This window comes from Poecile atricapillus, chromosome 7, assembly GCF_030490865.1.
Source record: "Poecile atricapillus isolate bPoeAtr1 chromosome 7, bPoeAtr1.hap1, whole genome shotgun sequence".
Taxonomy (NCBI): domain Eukaryota; kingdom Metazoa; phylum Chordata; class Aves; order Passeriformes; family Paridae; genus Poecile; species Poecile atricapillus.
The window spans coordinates 27,264,612-27,285,096 of record NC_081255.1 but is presented as its reverse complement, the minus strand read 5'-3'; the positions used below and the strand labels follow the sequence as shown (position 1 = coordinate 27,285,096).

The 20,485-nt window shown below is 38.3% G+C and overlaps 1 protein-coding gene and 1 long non-coding RNA gene across 2 annotated transcripts in view; both read left to right on the top strand.

Annotated features, from left to right (window-relative positions):
- The window catches only part of LOC131580845 (BEN domain-containing protein 5), an 880,930-nt gene that overhangs the window by 323,420 nt on the left and 537,025 nt on the right, over window positions 1–20,485 (top strand). The gene's annotated exons all lie outside the window — the stretch shown is intronic.
- On the top strand, window positions 14,472–15,619 carry LOC131580846 (uncharacterized). Its single transcript, XR_009277970.1, has 3 exons — window positions 14,472–14,542; window positions 14,702–14,754; window positions 15,379–15,619. It is a non-coding gene; the product is annotated as an uncharacterized LOC131580846 (long non-coding RNA).

Sequence of the window (20,485 nt, the reverse complement as noted above, 5' to 3'; positions counted from 1 at the left end):
AGCGTGGCAGCAACATGCACTTATCAAGAAGATGTTCCTAAAACAATAAGTTGCTTTCAATAAACGAGTCTTTAATATCTCTAAGCATTAGAATATTTAATTTCAATTTTGGTGTTGTGATGGGGAAGGTAAATTAACTTGTGAAATTAATCATTTTATTTTTAATGAAAAAATATAAATACAGAAGCAATTTTCTGTCTATAATATGACTTGAGGGGATGATGATTTATATTTAAAATACTATTCTCCTGGAATTTCTGCTACTACTCGAGATAATTTAATTTGTGTCATTTGCATTTGAAAATATGCACTGAACTAGCAGCAAAATAACCTTTACACAATTCTATAATAGCATAAAATACAGTACATTACACTTTCAGTTATTAAGAATAAAAATACTCCATCCAATTTTGCAAAGAAAATACTTCACCTAGTTAAAAACCCACACAGAACTTGTATCAGATCTTTGCAATTTGTCTTGCTTTGTTATCAGCCAAAGATCTGAATTAGCTAAAGGTATTTCCACATATTTTATCTTTTTTTTTTTTTTTTTTTTTCCTTTTTAATTAGCTTCCTGAGGCAGAGATGCAGCCTGTATTTTGCAAGATTCCCAGTAAGGTCATTGCAATAGCTCACAGATCCTGCCAGGGATGGGCAGGACAGAGGGGCTTGAACCTGTGTGTGATGCTCCTGTTACCTTTTATTATCCTCCCACTGAATGGGCATCTTCTCCAGCAACAGTTCTTCCCTGCCATGGGAATATCTTGCTAATAAATCAACAGTGAGCATTCCTCATGAATGCTTGGTCTATTGCTAATCCTCAGTAGCTGATGAGTGACGTTAGCTGCACGAGAGCTGGGCTCTGTTTCTTTCCCATCTCGATTTTGTCTCTACTAGAGGTACATCCAGTGGGGTAGATGGATTCAGAGTAGTAAGATTTCCCCTGGAATGGGCCAAGGTAAGGAGATTATCAAAAATATATGTTGGTGAAAATACTGGGGAATATCCTTTCCTTCCTGACCCTTGTATGATTAGGGAATGTTGTGTAGATTTCTAAATACCATTAAGAATTGTTCCATAACATCTTCCAATTTCATCCCTACTTAAATGTATTACTTAATGTGTGAGGGTTTTTAAATTTACTCCAGTCTGCCCTTTCATTTCTAGTGTGTTAAGCAAACAATCCCAGGTCACCTGAAGTACACATTCACATTCTGTCCAAAGCACCATTTTTCCTCTCTTTTCATTTATTACTATTTTAAGTTATTTCTGCATTTTGGTTTCCAGCTTCTCTAATCATTCCTTATCATACTTCTTGTTTTCTCTAGTTGCTGCCCTGATAGCAAAAGCCAGGCCTAGCTTGTTGACTCAGATCCTGCCATGGCTGGATCTTCCTCCTTCATCCCCAGAAAGCAGCTGCGGGTTTCTGACTCCCCTCAGCAGTCTGCCATGCAGCCCTTCTCCATCATCATATTCATTAAAAACACCCACTTTCCAAAGAGCTGGCACACTCCACCTGTGTTTACAGAAATTTTCCCTGAGCATTTGGCCTACATTTTAATTGGCTTCTGGAAGGTTATTTTTTTAATACATCTTTCTGAGGTACTCTAGCAGCATCTCTTCCTTAGTGACAGCAGGGAAATTTTGGTGAAGGCCAAGAAGCAGCAGTGTGAGACGAGGAATTACTTCCTGCTCCCCTGGCTCTGAGTGGGACAGTCTCCAGACATGCAGCCCAATGTAGCAGAGGAGAATTTCCTCCTTATTTAACCCCACTGCCTGTGGGGGCTGGCACAGGGTGAGGTTTGGCTGCTGTTGATTTCCTGAGATGGGAAGCTGTGAGTTCCTGTGGAAAGCCAGAGCTAGCCCTCGAGCCCTGCCCAGGCTTCTTGCAGCAACTTTTTTATTCCATTTAAACACACCAGAAATAATGTTTTTCCTTTAAAGTTTTCTTTCTCCCCTCTACGCTCTTTATAATCCTCAACTGGCTTCATTCCTCCTTTTGAACCTTCCTCTGGAGGTGCTGAGGGTTCACTTGCAATATTTGTGATCTCTGATGTTGCCAAACTGCATCTTCTCAGAGGGCCACTGGTCTGTAGCGTCCTCCAAGGCTGCCCAGTGAAATGTTTGGAAATACAGATTTGTGCATAGCTTCCTTCATGTTGCTTACTTTTAAAATTCATATATTTTCTTTCTAAGTACCTATGTCTTTTGCAAATTAAATCTTGATACATTTCAAAATGAGTTTGGCGGTTTTTTTTAGGACCTTTTATTCTGAGTAAGTCAAAACAAAGTGTTTCTTCTGTGATAAGTGGGGTTTTTTGGTTGTTGTTTTTTTTTTCCTTCTGGATGAAATGTGTTTTAAATAGTTTCAGTCATTTTGAAGTTGCACTTTTACATATGCACTCTTGCACTCCAACTGTAAATAAGAATTGCAAGATTCCAGTTGAGTGCCTCGTAACTGTTAATAAACACACCTGTTCTCTCTATTCTATAAGTTCTTCTACACAGTAAAATGGAGAATAACATTCAAGAAGGAAGCAGCATAGACTCAAGAGTTTATTTAAAAGAGTAATCTTGAAAGACTGAACAGACACATGCAGATCAGTATAATTACAATAAAAAGTACTACTTTTTTTCCCCACTATCAAGGTAAAATGCAGAAGGATATACTAACTCTATTCTGATGTTGATTTTATCTTACAGAAGTGTTTAATTTTTTGGCAAGGGCAGCTGAGCTCTGCAAAGAGAAATGGATCAAGCAACCTTATTCTTTCATAGCTTTGGACAAAAATTCCACTGAAGCAAAAGGTCTATTAAAAGACTAATTAGCTTGATTTTCCTCTCTTTTATGGAAATAAATACACACATCTCAAAAACTGTATTATCTCTTTAAAAATTCTTTTTCAAAAGGATGTTAGTCTTTCAAAAATAAAAGTTTAAATACGATCTTCTATACATTATAGAAAGAGCTGGTAGTTCCCTACACAAGGAATGCAGGTCTGTGTGGGATCTGTGCTATCCCTGTAGATAGTAAAGGAAATCTTATAAAATAAAGATTTTTCTACAGAAAAAAAAAATTTGTCTTTAATGAATCAGCAATCCCCTAGCAACTGAGATTCCCCTTCTGAGTGACTTGTATCAATTTGACAGGTTAATCATGGGTGAGGTCAGGAATTTCCCATTGAATTAAAGACAAAAACCTCTTTCCATCTTTATGTAGTGTGCCTTTAATAAAACCTGAACTAGCTTGAATAGTTTAGAAATCTGAAAAGCCTGACAAGAAAAATGAGTAGTTTTACAACCAGTCACAAATTTGCCACCTCTTGAGAAAACTCTCAGAGCCAGCTGTCCCTTGTATCCCTGTCATCTCGTGGTTTTAGACAGGTTCTGGGTCAAAGACTTTTTTTACACCCTGGGCAGGTGGCCTTTACAGGGCCCATGATGTGCACAAGCCTCTAAAGAGATTAGAAATCAAAATGATTTGTTTTTCTCTGAGTTGTCCCACTTTGATGTTCATTGCCTTATGGGCCAGGACTGTAATAATAGATTTATTGGTCAGAGTGTACAAAACTGTGTGTGATTGCCAAATCCAACACCCGAGAGTTCTCTTTTTTTATCAAAAAAGCTTACCTGTTCTTTCTTCTTCATGCCTCAGGTAGAAAATTTCCTTCTCATCTAAGTCTTATGGATTGCTGTAAGATATGTGTTTTGTTTTAATACTTATTGTGAATCTCTTCTGTGCATTGATCTTTATATCTTTAAGTGTATGGTTTGGAATTATTGTGACTAGCAGATTTCCTGAGGACAAAAACTGAAATCCAGGTTTATGTACCAGCATCATAGTCTTGGCCTCCGGAGTGTAAGCACTCTTTTATCTGAACTGCATCAGGGCCCAGGGATCTCACTGTAATGCAGCTTTCTGAAAGATCCCACACAGTCAGATGAAGGAGAGTGGGCCCTTTTTGATAAATGTACAAAAAAAACTCATGTAGCTTCTTGAGTGAGAACTGCAGCAAACCAAGGCTTTTTGTTTTGCACCCTTGTTTCCTTCAAGAAAAGCATCAGGCAGAAGGATTCAACAAGGTTGCCAATAGTTCTGGAATAATTTCCACCTGTGGAAATTCCTTCCTTAGTGGCCAGATGTTGATGGCCAGAGCAGCGTGGTGGGGAATACGGAACGTTCACTGTGTTTTGTGTGACAGCGGAGCTGTTTGAGAAGAGATGACAAAACATAACTGGCATATACTGAAAGACTTGCATCAGACAGATACTTTCAGTGTCACATATCTGGCATTTACTGGAATACCTATTCTAATGGATGTCACTCACCAGCCAGTGCATGTGTCACCAAGCAACTCTTGATGCCAGCTCTGTTCCAAAAGCTGCTGCCTGCTGCTCTATTCTGGGTGATGGTAGGAAAGAGAACATTTTGATGCAACTGAAAAGTACAATTATTTTTTCCATGGGATGGTATTTATTGCTATAGAAATTCCAGGTAGATCAAATCCTTCAAACTCCTGGTGGCAGGCCAAATCTGTTGCTCGTTTACTGTTCAAATACAGATTATGTAGGAACTTTATGCTCCCTGAGGAATGGGTCACCAAGCTATCCTTTGTTTTCTCATGAGCACTGGTGGGATGAGCAGGCCAGGTGGAGGTATCATGGTGAGTTAGTTTAGCAAACAGCTGGGTCTCAAAGAGCAGAAATTGAGAGTGTGAGTATCCTCCCTCACAGACACAGGATGATATTGCTTGAATTTTCTGCATAAAAATGTTACACGTGCTCCTGATCAGTATACAGATCAGAAGATACAAGGAGTTTTTCCCTCCAGTGGAGGTTACTGCATTTATTGTTTGAGGCTCTTGAGGCCAGTCACCAAAGCAGTAGCTCCAGCCCTGTCCCCGCTGGCAATGCCACCTTTGTGCAGCCTCAGTCCTTCCAGCCAAAGAAATGAATCTGGCCATCTGTATTTACACTCATTGTCTCACCAGCTCCCAGAAAGCGCCTTTATTGCTTATGTATACAGTACTTTAATGATATGGAAATTCACTAGTCACAACTTTAATGAACAACTTTTCTTGTATTCAAATGAATAAGATGCTGATGGCTGTTTCTTTGTACACAGCAAATGGTACTTCTATAAAAGCCACAGTAAATCAACAGCATAAGCTGATTTAATTACTAATTTGTTGCAGTGCCTATTCCCATACCTAGCATAACACTGTGTATTCAATTATCTTTCACCCTAATGCAGGTATGCTTTTGGGTTACATCTCTAAATAGGAAACAGTTTTTGAATTTTTCTGTTTGTTTTTTTATTTTCTTTGTTGTTTCTGTTGTTTGTGAGGGGCTGTAGTTCTTTTCCTTTCCTTTTTTTCTTTGCAGCTGGTAAAACTAGCAGCAACTAGCATGTGTCTAGTGATTAAGACTTTTTCTCTTTGTAATTGTCAGATTGATTGGGACAATTGAATGATAATGAAAAACAGCTTGTTCCCTCATTTCCAGAGGTGACACTTTCTGCATAATACTGCAAAATATAACAAAAGGGTTTTCTTGGACGCTGCTTAAAGTTAATTGACAGCATCTGTTGTTTGGAACAACGGAGAGAAATAGCATTCCCTTGGCTCTTGGTCACGTTACTCAGGATTAGGCACTGTCACGCCAGCTGATATCTGAATACACTGTATCTATCCACAGGGTCTTAGCTGGGCTTTCTGTTACATCAAGGTTCCCCTTTGTATACAGCTGAGTTAAAAAAAAATAGTCGTAGCTCATTAAATTAATGATAAATTTCCTGGAAAGTCTGTGGTCTTCATTCAAAAAGAAAAAAAAAAAAAAAAAGCCAGATTACAATAAACAGTAGGATATGAAAATAATGGAATAGTTATGAACTTTTAATGGTTTTTTTAAAGCATCTTTTACTTTAAAAATCTAACAGCTTTCCACTGCTATTTAATATCTTCTAGGGGGTCTAGATATCTGTAACAGGAGTAAATACTGCAGGCACAGGGATCGTTTCTTTTGGCAGATAAAATTCTAAATGGTTTTGAGAGCATGTGAAAGAAATCTTGATTCTACAATTCTCACACACACACAAAAGAAAGATACAGCTTAATTTTGCTCTTAGAGTGGCTGTCTGTGTTCTGAGAGCCTGACTGCCATTAAATATGCACATCCTTTTATCTTTTGGCAAACTTTTGCTTTCATTGCTGCTCTTTAGTCAGATGTGCATTTTTCTTTATGAGATTTAATATTTCTCTTTTAGAACATTGATCAGTGTCCAAACTCACTTAAGACCAGCAGAAAAATCAATAGTGAGTGTGGATTGGCTGACTTGGAGCTGCTGCTGCAGCTGATCACCAAGAAAGCAGGGATTTGATTTGATTTTGCATTTTCAAGTCATTCCCTTTCTCTGTACTGTCTGTCAGTAAACTTCGAAACTGCTGATTTGAAAATAAATGAACACATGTTACTGTTTGAATCCATTTATTTTACCTTTTTTTTTTTGGTCCTTAACACAAAATGGCAAACACAAATATTAGCATTATTGTTGCTTACATGGCTGCAGGTGTGTGGCGAACTCCAAGCTGAACTGAAGGTCAGATACTTTATGATGTAAACTCTTGAAGTTAAGATTTGTATTTACATGGAGGGTTCATCAAGCAACGTATGTTAATGAGCCATGTTATTCTGGCAAGTAATTTGACATTTTGCTGTAATACTCTTATATTGAGCTCGGTCTCATTGACAATCAGATAATGAACTGATTGTGATCAGGACCAAGATAATATTTCATATTCTGTGCTGCAATATACAATATTTTATAATGTAAGATTTTCTCTATAGTGTAAAATGTTACAAATTGCCTTATTTCTTATTCTGAACTCTTTAGATATTGGTACAATTACTGAATTGAAACAGAACTAGATTTTTTGCTGGAGTTTATTTTTCTATTTAAGTTTGATAATGCACTGTATTATGTTGTTTGTTTTTATAAATAATGCTTTGGTGAGAAAAAGGCACTAAAAATACTCCATGTTATAATAAAATACAGAATAGTGATAGTGTGTTAAATTAGCTGTTTTAAAATTATGTTTATGCCTTTAAAATATTTCTGGGTTTATATATTTATGTATGTGTATATGTGGCTATTGCTGCATAGTATCTATAATTTAAAATATTTATAATTAACAAGCTTATATTAATGCTTATTTCATATTTATTACCACGAGTAGCTATACCAAACCTGTGTTGTGCTCTGTTTCAGAGCTATGCAAAGGGACACATGCAAGGATCATGTTCTTTTTAATATTAACTGAGTTTTAGCACTTGTCATAATATAGCTGATGCAATATCCACTTTTCTGTGCTCACACCTCAGCAACAGATCTAAATTATGTTTTAAAGAGAAACTGTAAAGATTTCAAATAGTCATACTACGTTGGTGATGCTGGCACAATACTGAGAAACCTAGATTCAGAATTATATAATTTGAAAGTCCTTAATGTAATTGAAAAATAGCTTAATGCCATAAATACCGGTATGAAAGTTCAGGAAATGTGCTTCTCTCCTACTTTCTCTTCTCTTTTGGACTGGTTAGGGCTGATCTCAGCAGTGTCAGTAATTATTATTCTGATGACTTGCCCCTGAAAGGCACTCGCTTGTACCTGTGGGGACAGAGAATCCATTTGCCTGGCGCCGGGGAGTCGGAGGCACAGGCTGGCGCCAGCCAAGAGAAGGGAAAGATGATTAATATGTCTTATAGATTCACTGTCTCTTCACTTGTCCTAGACCTGCCAGTAATTCCACTCCCCTGTGGTTCCACCTTGATCACAGATAATGGAGGCAGATTGAAAGTTTGAAGACACAAGCCTTTCTCTCCTCCTGATCTGACATTACTCACCCAGGCTAAATGAGCTGTACAACCACCGGCACCTGCCTATGGGAAGGCATCTCAGTGCACTTAGCAGTAATGCTGCAATAAAGCAGCAACTGTACTCTAATTAACCAGGTTCCCTTTCTTCCCTTTTTTCCTTTCTTCCTTTTTTTTTTCTTTTTCTTTTTACCTGCGCAGCAGGTTGCCATTAGCAAAGCTATGATATTGCAATGGAAACAGTAACATAAGTATTCCTTCACCTCTGAAATATATTATAACTTACCTTTCCCTTTTTATTTCTTTGCAGAAATAGTATAACACGGGGTTATTTTGTACCAGCAAGGTAGCTGTTGCATTCTAAGTGGAATTATGAATGGAAAAATAACCCTGGGAAGAACATCTGTTAAAAATTTCCCTACATGGGTGTATCTTTTTAAAGTTAAACCCCTGTTATTTACTCATTTTTTTTCCCAGGCTAAACTGGACTTTGTAGTACAAATGTCAAAGGATAATCTCACAACACCACACAACACTTTGCAAAACTTCTAGCAGAATATGTACATGTGTATTGGGAAGAAAATTCATTTCAGAGACACTGTGGCAAAAGCAGAAAACAGTCACTTTCAAGGGGTGTTTTAGGTGATGTCACAGCATTCAATAAATGACAACAGGCATCTGCATATGGCCAGTCTGCACCTTCCTTTTAGATAAAATGTCTTATTCTGAGTTGGACTGTTAGAGACAAAATGTCCTTTTTCCTTTCCAAAATCAGACTGAGCAGAACATATAAGGTTTTACAGTGGGAAAAGACAATGTCTTATACAGTCTCCAGGAGGATAAGTCATAACAAGAACCTGTGAACATTTTCCGTGTGCCCATGAAGTATTTTGCTCTGTAGTTCTCTGCGAGTGATTGAGCATTTAAAAAAGGATATCTGGTATTTTTGTCTTTTATTTCTTGGGAAAAAGCCTAACAATCCTTGGTGAACACAGAAAGCTTCATATACCTGTGTTTTGTTTTGATTTTGAAGGTTTGTAAAAGCAGATCCATATTGTTTGGGCAGTGCATAACTCTTTAAATTAATTTTAAATTTTGAATTAAGTCAAGCCTTGTGTTGTATATAATTGCACTTCTAATAGAGATAGTCCAAGAATGCATACATAGTGAAATGTATTCTGGTTAAAATAAGAGATCTGTATCTTCTGAATATTAAAGAAGACTAGGTCTAGCTAGAGAGCTAAATTCCAGAAATTGGCAGACAGCCCACTTTCATATAGGCAAAGTGATACCATTTTTAGGTATCTAGGGTATTATTATGAGTAAGGAAGAAAAGAGTAATAAATAAACAGACTAGCCCAAAATATTTTCAAATGCAATATAACCAGGAGTATAAATCTTAAGAGTCATGTTCCTTTAGCAGAAAAAACTCTAGTTACTGTATAAAATAGGAAATGTTTACATGCTACGAGGTCATAGGGAGTAATTTTGTCAGCAGCAAAGGATGCAAGGTCTATTAAAAAATAAAAAGAGAAATTCTCTGTGTCATTGCTCACCTCATGTTGCCACTGGGGAAGTATCAGTTTGGGAGTGACCTTTGAACTTCCAATTCCTGGTCCTGCTAGCTGGCTTCTTGAAGGGATTAGCTAATGCAGCACCAGGGGCAACCATATTAACAAGGAGAGAGAATTGGGGTTATTGTGAGAAAAAAAACATGACTCATTCAAATGGAAATTCTGGGCTCAGAAGTTGTAAAGGTCTCTGAGCTGGTTATGGGTAAAGGCTGATTTATCATAGCAAATAATGGGGGAAAGTTTTAATGATCTTTCAAGGGAAAAATCCTAATTTTAGAGTAAAGAAAAAAAGCCATAGTATATTAGAATTTCATAATTCAGTCCATGATCCATTAAAACCCTCATAGTCATGATCTGTAAGGAACTGTCAGACAGGTATACGACAACTTTCCCTGGTTTCCTAGGTACAAGGACTTTATGTCCCAAAGACTCACACTAGAGTGTACAATAAATTACAGAACCTGTGAAAAAAACTGATATCTTAAAAAACAAACAAACAAAAACAAACAAAAAAAAAAGGGAAAAAAAAAAAAACCAGAAAAATAAAGAAAATGGTACCTAAGCGTTTCAGGACTTTTTGGTGTTTTTTGTTTGCTTTTGCTTTGGGGTTTTTGCTGTTGTTTTTTTATTAGATGAAGTTACTTCTAAAATGTCATAAAGCAGCACATGAGTAGATCTCAAGGCTGGATCAGGTCTTCTACAGTCATTCCATGAGCTCACCTGTGGAAGTGCCCTGTGTTTTCAGCAGGATCAGCTGGTGACAGTGCTCACAGGGCAGCCACTGATCTGCAAGAGTCCCCCTGCAAACACTTCTGGGCTTTTAAGAAACAACTTGTCCTGTTGGGTTTAGAGCCTTGTGTGAAGACATTTTCTCTTTGACAAAGGATTGCAGGCCCTAGAAAGCATGTAGAAGAGTAAGCTACATGTCTGCACACTATTTAAAAATCACTTACTAGTGATCAGAAGAATCTGCAGGATGAAAGAATAAACTATGCAGTGCAGATAATTTATTTCTTACAGCACTGGAGTAACAGACTTCCACTTCCTCATTGAATCTGTATAGATCATCTGTAAAAAAAAAAAAAAAAGAAAAGCTAAATATGTTTTCAGCATCTATGTAATTTTTCACAGTGTACTTTGGCATCTTATTACTGATATAGCTAGAAAAAAAAAATCATAGTATGGCATTTGTTGGGCTGGCAGCTATAAACTCTTACTTGTGGGCATAATGCTTACTGCCATGAGTAGTCTCTCTGATTTACTATTTACCACTCTGATTTAGAGCAGTGCTGTTGATGACAGCAAGCATTACACCTGCTGGTAAATGATTTCAGATTTGGCATTTCTAATACTAGATGTTGGAAGACTAGATGTTGAGTTTAGATATATAATTTTGTACACAGTGCCACCTGGAGAATTTGGGAATAAGGTTTTGAATATTGAATTTTTTTTTCCTCTGGTTTTGCTTCATATTTATTTTAGCTCTGTATGACTATTAATGAGCTTTCTTGAATTCTGCTGTGTTTTGGTACTGTTACCATTTTGTATTGTAACATTCTGCCAGTTGTCTGGTCTAGAAGATGGATCTTCACAAGAACTTGGTTAGAATTGAGCCTGATTCCAGTTACTGAAGCCCAAGTATAGATGTGAAGTTGCTGAAGTCCCTTCAGAGCTGCTCTCTAGCTCTGTAAGTTCAGAAATATTTTTGGTCTCTAAGATCCTATGTTTTGAGTTCTAAATTTCTCACATGCTGAAAGACCTATCTCTGGATGCATCCATGCATTTGTCAGTCGTAATAATTTCAGGAGTCAAGTCCTAACCTTTGGCATCTTCCAAGACTTGTAAATTGGGGATTCTTCAGCCTGTTCTGGGCCTGATCTGATGGGTGGGATCAGGTCACAGAGAACTTTCCAGGTTTTGCAAAAGACAAGTGTATATAAGGTAGGTTGAGAAAGTATCTTTGCTGGGCTGTTGAAAGTCTTCTTATCCAACACATCTCCGAATTCCCCTCATGTAAAATGGGCCATGTATGTAAGAGCAGAGGCATTTCCTGTCCAAGCCAAGAGTGGTCAGTCCCTGCCCTGAGGGGACAAAAGAGTCATGGCAGGTGTCCTTCAGGCTGGGCAGGTGTCCTGAGTGCTCTTAACTGCTGGTACAGTGTCTAACAAATGACACTGCCACTGTCACCAGGGCCTGACTGGATAAACCTCTGGAAAAACCTGGTCTGATCTCATAGCTGACTCTGACTGGAGAAGAAAGTTGGATTTGATGACCTCTTGAGGTCCCTTCCAACCTGAATTATGCTGTGATCACAGAACAGGTGAAATTGCCCAGGAGATCCTGGGCATTTCCTGCTCCTCACATTCAGAGGTGTCTGACTCTTTGCTTGTATTGGACAGGCAGCACTTACTCTTTATTTAGACTTGAAAATCTGCTGAAGATTTAGCTCTAAACTACCAGCCAGTGTTCTAAGGAAGAGTTTCCCCTCCAAAGACCCTTTGGTCCTTCAGCTGCACAAACTGCAGCGGAAGATGAAGCAATTGGAAGTTTTCCTGCCTCATTTCAACTCTTATGGAAGCTTTCAAGTAAATCTGTCCCTGCACTGAGCAAACACAGGTCTAGATGTTAGGGAAGTCTTGTTCAGGTTATGGTTTACCAAGGTCATAAGAAATTTTTAGGCTATGCATATTTTCATTGTGAATCATCATGGTTTTGAACAAGTGTTGTTTTAAGAGCTTGACTTTATAGTTTTACAAATGCTTTGTAGTGGTGAGAGTCTCAGGATAAAAATCTCTAATTTTGGAAGAATATCATGGTAAACATAAAACCGCAATAAACAAATACAAAGCAGTATGAAAAATTAATGGGTTTAGTATTTTCGATCATTTTCACCCCTAATTTAAAATACAATTTTCAAAGGTTCTGCAGGAGATTGACTCTCACTCTGTAAACAAGGTACTCAAATAGAGAATTTTCATATTCTTAGCATGTATCATCTTGATATTCAACTTTGTCCAAAGATCTTATCATTCCTCAAGAGCACTCTACAATCGAGCTAAGTTGGTGAAGCTTTTATAACACAGTACTATCATCAGATGATCCTATTTTTAAACACAATTGAAATCAAAGGGCTGGTAGATGACCTGGTGTTTAAAAAACATGAATCTTAGTCAGTATAATGCACACTTTCAAAGATGATCAAATGCACCAAAAGCTATTATCATTCATCATTGGAGCAAGTTTGGGCATTTTTTTGGGCCTCTAGAATCCCAGCACAATAGGATTCCATAACCATGGATCAGAGAAAGAAAGAAAATGGAAGTAGGTTTCAAAATAATTATGTGGGAATTAAATTATTTCTTTGTGAATTTTCATGTCTAGCAGAAATGTCGAGGTGGTATGAGGGTTTTGAAATTGCTTTTTTTTCTTAAATGTTTTTCTCTCCAAAGAAATAAAAGGTTTAATTCTTTTATAGGTTTTCCAAGGTGTAGTAAGAGACAGAGATTCTTGTCCAGAGTTTCTCCAGTCCTACTATCCCTTCCTATCTGTCTCCTCACAGAGGAAATGGACTGATAAGCATTGCTCAGCAAAAGGGCTCAGCTGTTACCTCAGAAATGAGCTTCCTTCATCTTCCAGTGTTGCCAACTTCTATTGTGCTGACATAATTTCTCTTGGAAGAGCATTCTGCTAATACTTGTAGGATCCTCTCATGAAGAGGTTTGTTCTTGTCATTTCTGTGATGTGTGGCAGGAAGAGGAACTGAGAAGAGAGGCCAGAAATTAGCATTCCCTCTTTCTCACCCTGCAGTTGGCTTCTGGGGCCAGGTAGAATTTACCTACATAATCACTGTGTGGTTCTAGGACTCATTCGTTTCTGTCCATGATTTTTTTTTTTATGCAGAAGGGGAACATATGGTCCTAACTCCCTCACTTGTTCTGAGGAGAATGGCAAAGCAGAAAATCTAAACTGCTTCAAGTCAAAGCCTTTCATAAATTAAGGCTTTTATATTCTACCTTCTCTCTGAATGGCTCCGCATTTCCCTTTCTGTGTGATGTTTTGGTGTGTTTAGTGGCTACATGTGAGCGTGGTGACATTTATGTGAAGTGAATCTATTAAATTCTTTATAATGAATAGCATGTAACTGTAAAACATATACAGTTTTCTCATTTTGCCCTCCTCTGGGAGACTACGACAACATTTTGGCAAGTAGGAGTAAACAGCTTTGTGTTGGCATGCAGTAAATTAAACTGAGTAATTAAAATCAATAGCAAAACACTAGCTAGGCAGAAAGGTCATATAACACAACAGAAAACTGTTGGGTAGCATATTGCAGGAAATCAAAATAAATTTCTGAACTTTTCATTATTCTTTACATGCCTGAAACTGGTCTTAAAAGGCTGGTGAGATACAGTGAGGTATTGATAGAGACAGGATCATACTCTGAGATGGAATAAAATGTTTCAATACTAATATATGAGATTTTGAAGGGTAAAAGGCTGTCAGACACAGTGGAAAATAGAAGACTGGACTTAAATTTAGCTACTATAGTGTAAACTTTTGTTTGTTTCGATTGGTATTACATAGTAATTCCTGCAAGAGCTGAATTCAGGTACTCCAGTCACTCATCTCTGTCAGAGCAGGTGTCATTTTTAAGTTTGAGTTTAATGCTGGTCAGCTTCAGTGTGGCCTAGCAATTTAGGGGATAGTCCAGGTTTTAAACTCCACATAAGGTCTTCACTCAGGTTATCAGGTTTGACTGACAGATAACAGTTCTGATTTTTGCATTTGATTTTTTTATCAGGTTTGACTGACAGATAACAGTTCTGATTTTTGCATTCTGCTGTAAATCATTGCTCTTCTCTTATGACCATGGCTTCCCAAAGGAAGTCTGTGGTGGGGTTTTGCATTTTTTTGCTGATGAAATGTGTTACGGTGGTGGAAGGAGGTGGGAGGAAATCATGAGACACGGTTCCAGGAAAAGTGGAGATGTAAGATGAGTCACTTAGAGTGTTTGCTTGGCAGAGACCGAAAAGGAATCAAAGGCACAACTAACCTGTAACAAGTGTGCTCAGTCATGAAGTGGATACAAGCTAAAGGTAAAATATTTTATGGAATGAACTGGCTGAGTTGAGAAAAGCAGAAAGCTTTAAGGCCCATGAGCTCTTCTGGCTGGATGTGTTTGCTTTTCCCAGTTCAATCTGTTGTTCTAATAGGCAATGCTACTGTGCCTTTCTTATCTCTCTTGAATTTGCCAGCTCCATTAGCTCTCTCAGGCAGCTGTCAGAGAGATCGTGTCATCATTCAGGAGGTATGAAATGTTGCATTTGCAAGCCTTTCTTTAGCTCCTCATATTTGGATTTGCAGCATTTCTCCTGCACGATTCTGAAGAGCTTTTCCTGACTGTGCAAATCCTGGGGCACTGTGTGGCTGTAACAGCTATGGGCTGATCAGGGGGTTTGGGGGGTAAATGATGAGTTAGAGCATGTTTATCCATCAGATCAGAGGCTTCAGCCACTCAGGCACTGGAGAGACAGTTGTGAAACAAAAGCACTGGGTTATGGTTGGTGTGTGCTGCTCCTATTTATTCCTGAGGTCATTTAATTTCCCTTCTGATGTTCGTAATTTCAATTTAAGACAATACTATTTTTTTTTTCCTAATGCTTCCATTTATATTGTCTGCTTTGAATTTAATAGTAGCAATTTTAAAATAATAACAGTGATAGGCAGTTTTTGTGCTGGCTGTCTGCAATAGCTGTGTCTTGTCACTTAAAGCCACGCTGCATCCTAACAATCAAGTGCTAGGAACTGGCTGAGAGCAGCAACTGTGCAAACTGATCTGTCATTGAGAGCTGGGTTCAGATTTGGTTTGCTTGAGTTATGAAAATGCCTTGGCCTTTTAGCCTGTTCCCCTGAGAGTATGATGTGTCCACAGGCTGCAGCAGCGTGGGCCAAACACAAACCAGGCATCTCCTGCTGGGAGACTCCAGATCTGTGCAGCAGGAACCCTGCAGGCTCCCATTATCTGCATTAGCATTGCTGTGTGGGACATGGATTATGTCTGGTGTGAGTGGTTTAACCAGCCAGGCCCTCCTGGTTAATGGACATCAAGTTTAATGATTCTGAGACAGAGATTCATAAAGGAATATGAGCGTGATCACATCCAGTTGAAAATGCTATCAGCCATAATATCCTTTTCCCCCCAGTTCTAATCCAAGTAAATAAAGCTAAAGAACTTTTAGAGGTTTTATATTTTTATTTTTAGTGCTGTGGGACTTAATACATACCTATATTTTTATATATACAAATAGTGTATGAAACTACGCAGAAATAGTTTTTGTTCTTCTGTTTTCATGTTCTGATATAGTATCTGGACTTCATTTTTTAAAGTCAGCTGTTAAATTTTAAGACCTTTCAGCATATATTATTCCTGTGCTTGAATTTTTATAGTCAATTAATGGAATAGGAAATGGCATCTACCTTCCTGCCTCTTTATGCTAAAGCCTAATTTATGAATCCTACTTAAAGCTGTGGTTCCCGTTCAGCAGGACTTTGTATCTCCTTAAAGCTAAGCTAATGTACAACTGTGAAAAAAAGAGACTGATGCAAAGTCTTCTACAAAGATTTCAAACCAGTGGGCTAAATAATAGCTATATTAAAATATTTATTATAAATTTTATTTTATTTATTTTATTTATTATAAGTAAATAATAGATTTTTTTTAAAAAAAAAATTATTTGCACTTATATGTATATTGATTTTTCCCCACTATTTCAGTGAAAATACTGTACATTTTATCTTCAGTATTACATGGCTAAATTTCCTAAGATGCTGGCCATAATAGCTAACACACACCTGTGTTTGGATATGAAACACATCTGTGCAATCTGGTCCCATTTAAAGACCAGAGGGAAAATGTTTAATATGTGGTATTGCCTGGAAAAGCAACAGATAAGAAATTGTCACTTTGCTTGAAAGCCTTTAAATATATAAGGTTATTGCGAGCTAAATTCTCACCATTTGTGTGTTTAAACTGATAGCTGTGTATATTATTTTTCAAGTACTCTTGCAAAAATTTCCTACAAGTATTTTGACAAATGTCCTGTCATTCTCCTGGAAATCCACAATACATGGAGCATTTTGAAGATGATTTGCTTATAAAAGTTTTTGTATCCCATATGTTGCTTTTTCTTATTTTCTCTTTTTTAAGCATAAATATTACTGCTTCTTGACATTGTTTGGAAGATTTTTAGATGCTTTATTTCAACACCTCAGATTTATTGCAGTAAAAACTGCTGATTTTAACAAAAATGCCAGTCCTAGAAAGCCTTTCTTGTCCAAAATGGAAGTTAGTATTTGGACCAAACCTTTAGAAATGTGAAATAGATGAGTTCCTGGGTGAAATGTAAAATAATCCCCAGAAAACTTTACAACAAGTATAAATAAGATGCAGTGATAGTCCCACTGGCTTTTCTGTAGGTGCTAATGTTTTGTATGCAGAGTTGTCTAACATGGTGAAGGTAATAGCAGGGTAAAAACCTGAATAAACTGAGGAGCATTACTCCTACTTCCTAATTTCATTTGGGAAACATAAAGACAAAGCTGATGGAATTGATTGTATTTTGCTTTGCATAAAGTTTTCACATCCTTTCATGTATGACTTCATGGTTAAATTGTATTTTACAGCTGTTGGTGCTAATCAGTTCGGGGAATACTGAGAAACCCATCATCTTGGGTTCTTTTCTGTTTTCCTTTTCTAAATTTTATCATTGGAATCTGTGACCTAAGACTTTCTTTTAGGGTTTTCTCTGCCCATTTTTTCTTCATCTGAAATCTAAAAACGCCACATATATTTCACAGTACTAGGAGTATGTGGTGATTGGCCTGGACTAACAACTAGTGCAGCATCTGCTTAGATTATCCCATTGATTAGGCCCTGGAAGTGAAAACACTTGAACAATGATTTTAGGAGTAACCTCTCTGGAGCCTTACAGTGTGTGCCTAGAAATCACTGGAGGCACAGTTTTTACAGGTACATATCTGTCACTTGGACCTCAAACTGCCTGTTATAAACCCCAACACCTCTTCCCAGAGCTTCCTGAAGATTTAGCTCAGAGAATCTTCGAGGGGTGAAGAGGGAGGAGGGTCTCCTCTAGTTTGGTTACATTTCCTGAGAGCACAGAAAAAAATGCTTTTTGTTGACCAGATATCAAGTTCTGCACTGCACTGGTGACCACTGGCTTGTAGACAACCACCTTATATCCAACTCAAACCATCCTCTCTCAGGGTACCAGCCTCTGTGCTGACCTGGGAGCAGTGTTCCCTCCCTGTGTTTTGTAACAGTCTAAAGAGGAAGGAAAGTGTCTAGAACTTTGTCAGCTGCAGGAGAATGTGAAGAGTCTTTCAAGGCTAAATAAAACTTGGAGTAATTTAAAAAAGTGTATCCTACATTTCCCTTCCCCTCGCCATCATGTCTAGTTATATTGCAGGAGAGGGTAAAGGAGGTAATGCTCTTGTAGTCTAAACAAACTCAGCACGGTGAAATGGGGCAGTACTTTTAAATATGCATAAGGATTGCAGTTGCTCCATTTTGTGACACTGACTGTTCAGGTAGAGGGAAAAAAAAAAAGCAAAACAACAAACCACAGAGTTTTCCCAAAATGAATACTTTTTAAAGGGCTATCAAGAAAAATGATGCTGTAACTATTATTGTGAAAAATTGGAGTGACCTGGGTGATATCACGCATACAGTTTGGAAAAACAAGATTAGTGTAACACACCATTTTTCAATTTCTCATGTCTTCAACAGCTCCAACCATTGCAGAATCTCATTTTTTTAACTTTGTGTCTGGGATGAGAAATCCCATGTGTGCACGATGGTTTCTGACTGCCCAGTCCTCCTGCTCCCAGCTTTTTTCCCTCTGCTCACACGTTTCCATGTGTGCTGTAAGTAAGGAGTGACCAAGAGAGCAGGACACTTAGTCTCCTCCTAAATCAATACAACTCTGGGGGTCAGCAGCTAGGAATGTTTGAAAAGAGGGAAGGAGGGAATTGTCTTTTATTTCCCCTGCAGTCTGAGGGTAGCACCTTTGCATTGGGTTCATCTCTGTTACCTGGGGAAAAAAGCCTGCTTAGGTTATTTCTGAGCCAGAATCAGCCAGCAAAAAACCAATGTGAATACGACAGCAAAGAATTCAAGTAGCAAGAAAATCTTGGAAATTTTTTCCCCCTCACTAAAATAAGGATTTTATTCTCTAGCTGGCCATCTAGGTGGTGTTTTTCCCTAGAGCTGGGCTCAGAGGGGAGAGGGATCGAGGTCAGCATGTGTTGGAGCAGGGAGGCCCATGGTGTTTGCAAAGCAGCAGCTCTGGGTCTGAGAACCTGAACTGTGAGCCAAAGTATTGAAGTCCTGTTTCATTCATTTTTGTCTTTCAAGAAAAAGGGCTTGCCATGTTTGTTGTTTCCTTCTGAGTGGGAAAACTGAGGCTTTTCCTTCCCTTTTGGTTTTTTTTCTCTGCCGTGTGTTTAATGCAATGGCTCGGAATGCTGTCTCCAGAAGGGATAACTGAAGGACACAAAAGGCAGGGCTGCCCAGCACGTTGTATGCTTAGCCCAGAAAATGCAGTTTTGCCATTGCTAACAGGCCACATGCTGGCACAGGAGATAAATGGGAGACCTTCAGCCTCTCCTTGTAGCAGAGAAATGCAAGCACCCTTGGAGACGGGTACTCTGCAACACTCTCAAGAGTAGGAGGATGTTATAAAGTAGTTTTTCAATGGAGGGAGGTGAAAGGAGGGAATTTGAAGGAGTTTATGGAGGAGCATGGAGAATAAAATTTGTGTACATGCAAGATGTGTAGCCTGGGGAAGAAATAAAAACTTTGCGATGCTGAATTTAAATTATTTTGCTCTCAAATTGTCACGTCTTGTACATGTTTTAAAATTATGTGTTTTCACGCAAAGAAATCAGGTGGTTCTGCAGCATAAATCAGTCTTTATAGCAAACAAGGAGGTACCTGCTCTTTTCTGGGAATAAAGATGAGGCACTATCAGAGATTGAGAAGATGGAGCAAATTGATTAATTAAAAAGTAGTAAATCATCAGTCCCACATGATTTATGTATAAAAGAATTCTGAGGAAGATTAGGAATGAATTAGCTGAACTCCTAACAAAGATATGCACTCTCATTAAAACCAAGCTCTTTTCCAGAGGGTTGGCAAGTATCTGGGGTTTATCCTATATTTAGACCAGTAAGCATTACATCTGCACATTGCAAATGGTCGAAACAGGAATTTAAAAGGGAATAATAAAACACCTGGAAGATCATGATGTGAGAGACTAATGAGAAGTGGTTCAGCAAAGGAAAACCATGTCTCCCTACATTGCTTAGAACTCTGTGAATGTGCCCATAAAAAGGAATTAGAATGATCATCCTGGATCAGACCAAAATTCCCTCTAGCCCAGCATCCTGCTTCTATCAGTGTCCTGTCACAGCCACACAGGAAAGAGAGAGGAATAAAAAGAATTAGATAACCCTTTTCCCCTGGACTTGATTGACAGCAACAAAGGCCATGTCTGTATTTAAGGGGGTCATCTGCTGGCACGCTGGCATCATCCCTTTCCCAGAAACCAGTCCTGAACTCACTGGTGCTCAGAGAGAGAATTTCCCCCACTCACAGAAAGAAATTGGGTGGTAAAATAAACAATATTTTCCTGAAAGGGATCAAAGAGAGCTCTGACAGGTTGGGTGTTCAGAGTAGCAATAACCTGTTCCTGAGGTATAATTGTACCAGTAGCATTTTTGTCTAGTGAGGCCACTGGGTTATTTTGTTAGCTGCTCTTCACTCCCAAACATTTCCACAGCCAAACATTTCCTTGCAGGCCACACTTAGTGCTTGTGCTGGCCACAGCTCTGGGTGCTCTGCAGTCCATGGTGCTCTCACTCACTCTTCCATCAGCTCCCACCCCTCTGCTGACTCCTTTTGTAGTTTCAGCCCTTGGAAAAGCAAGCACTGTGCTGAGAACCAGGCACAGGCTCTCAGT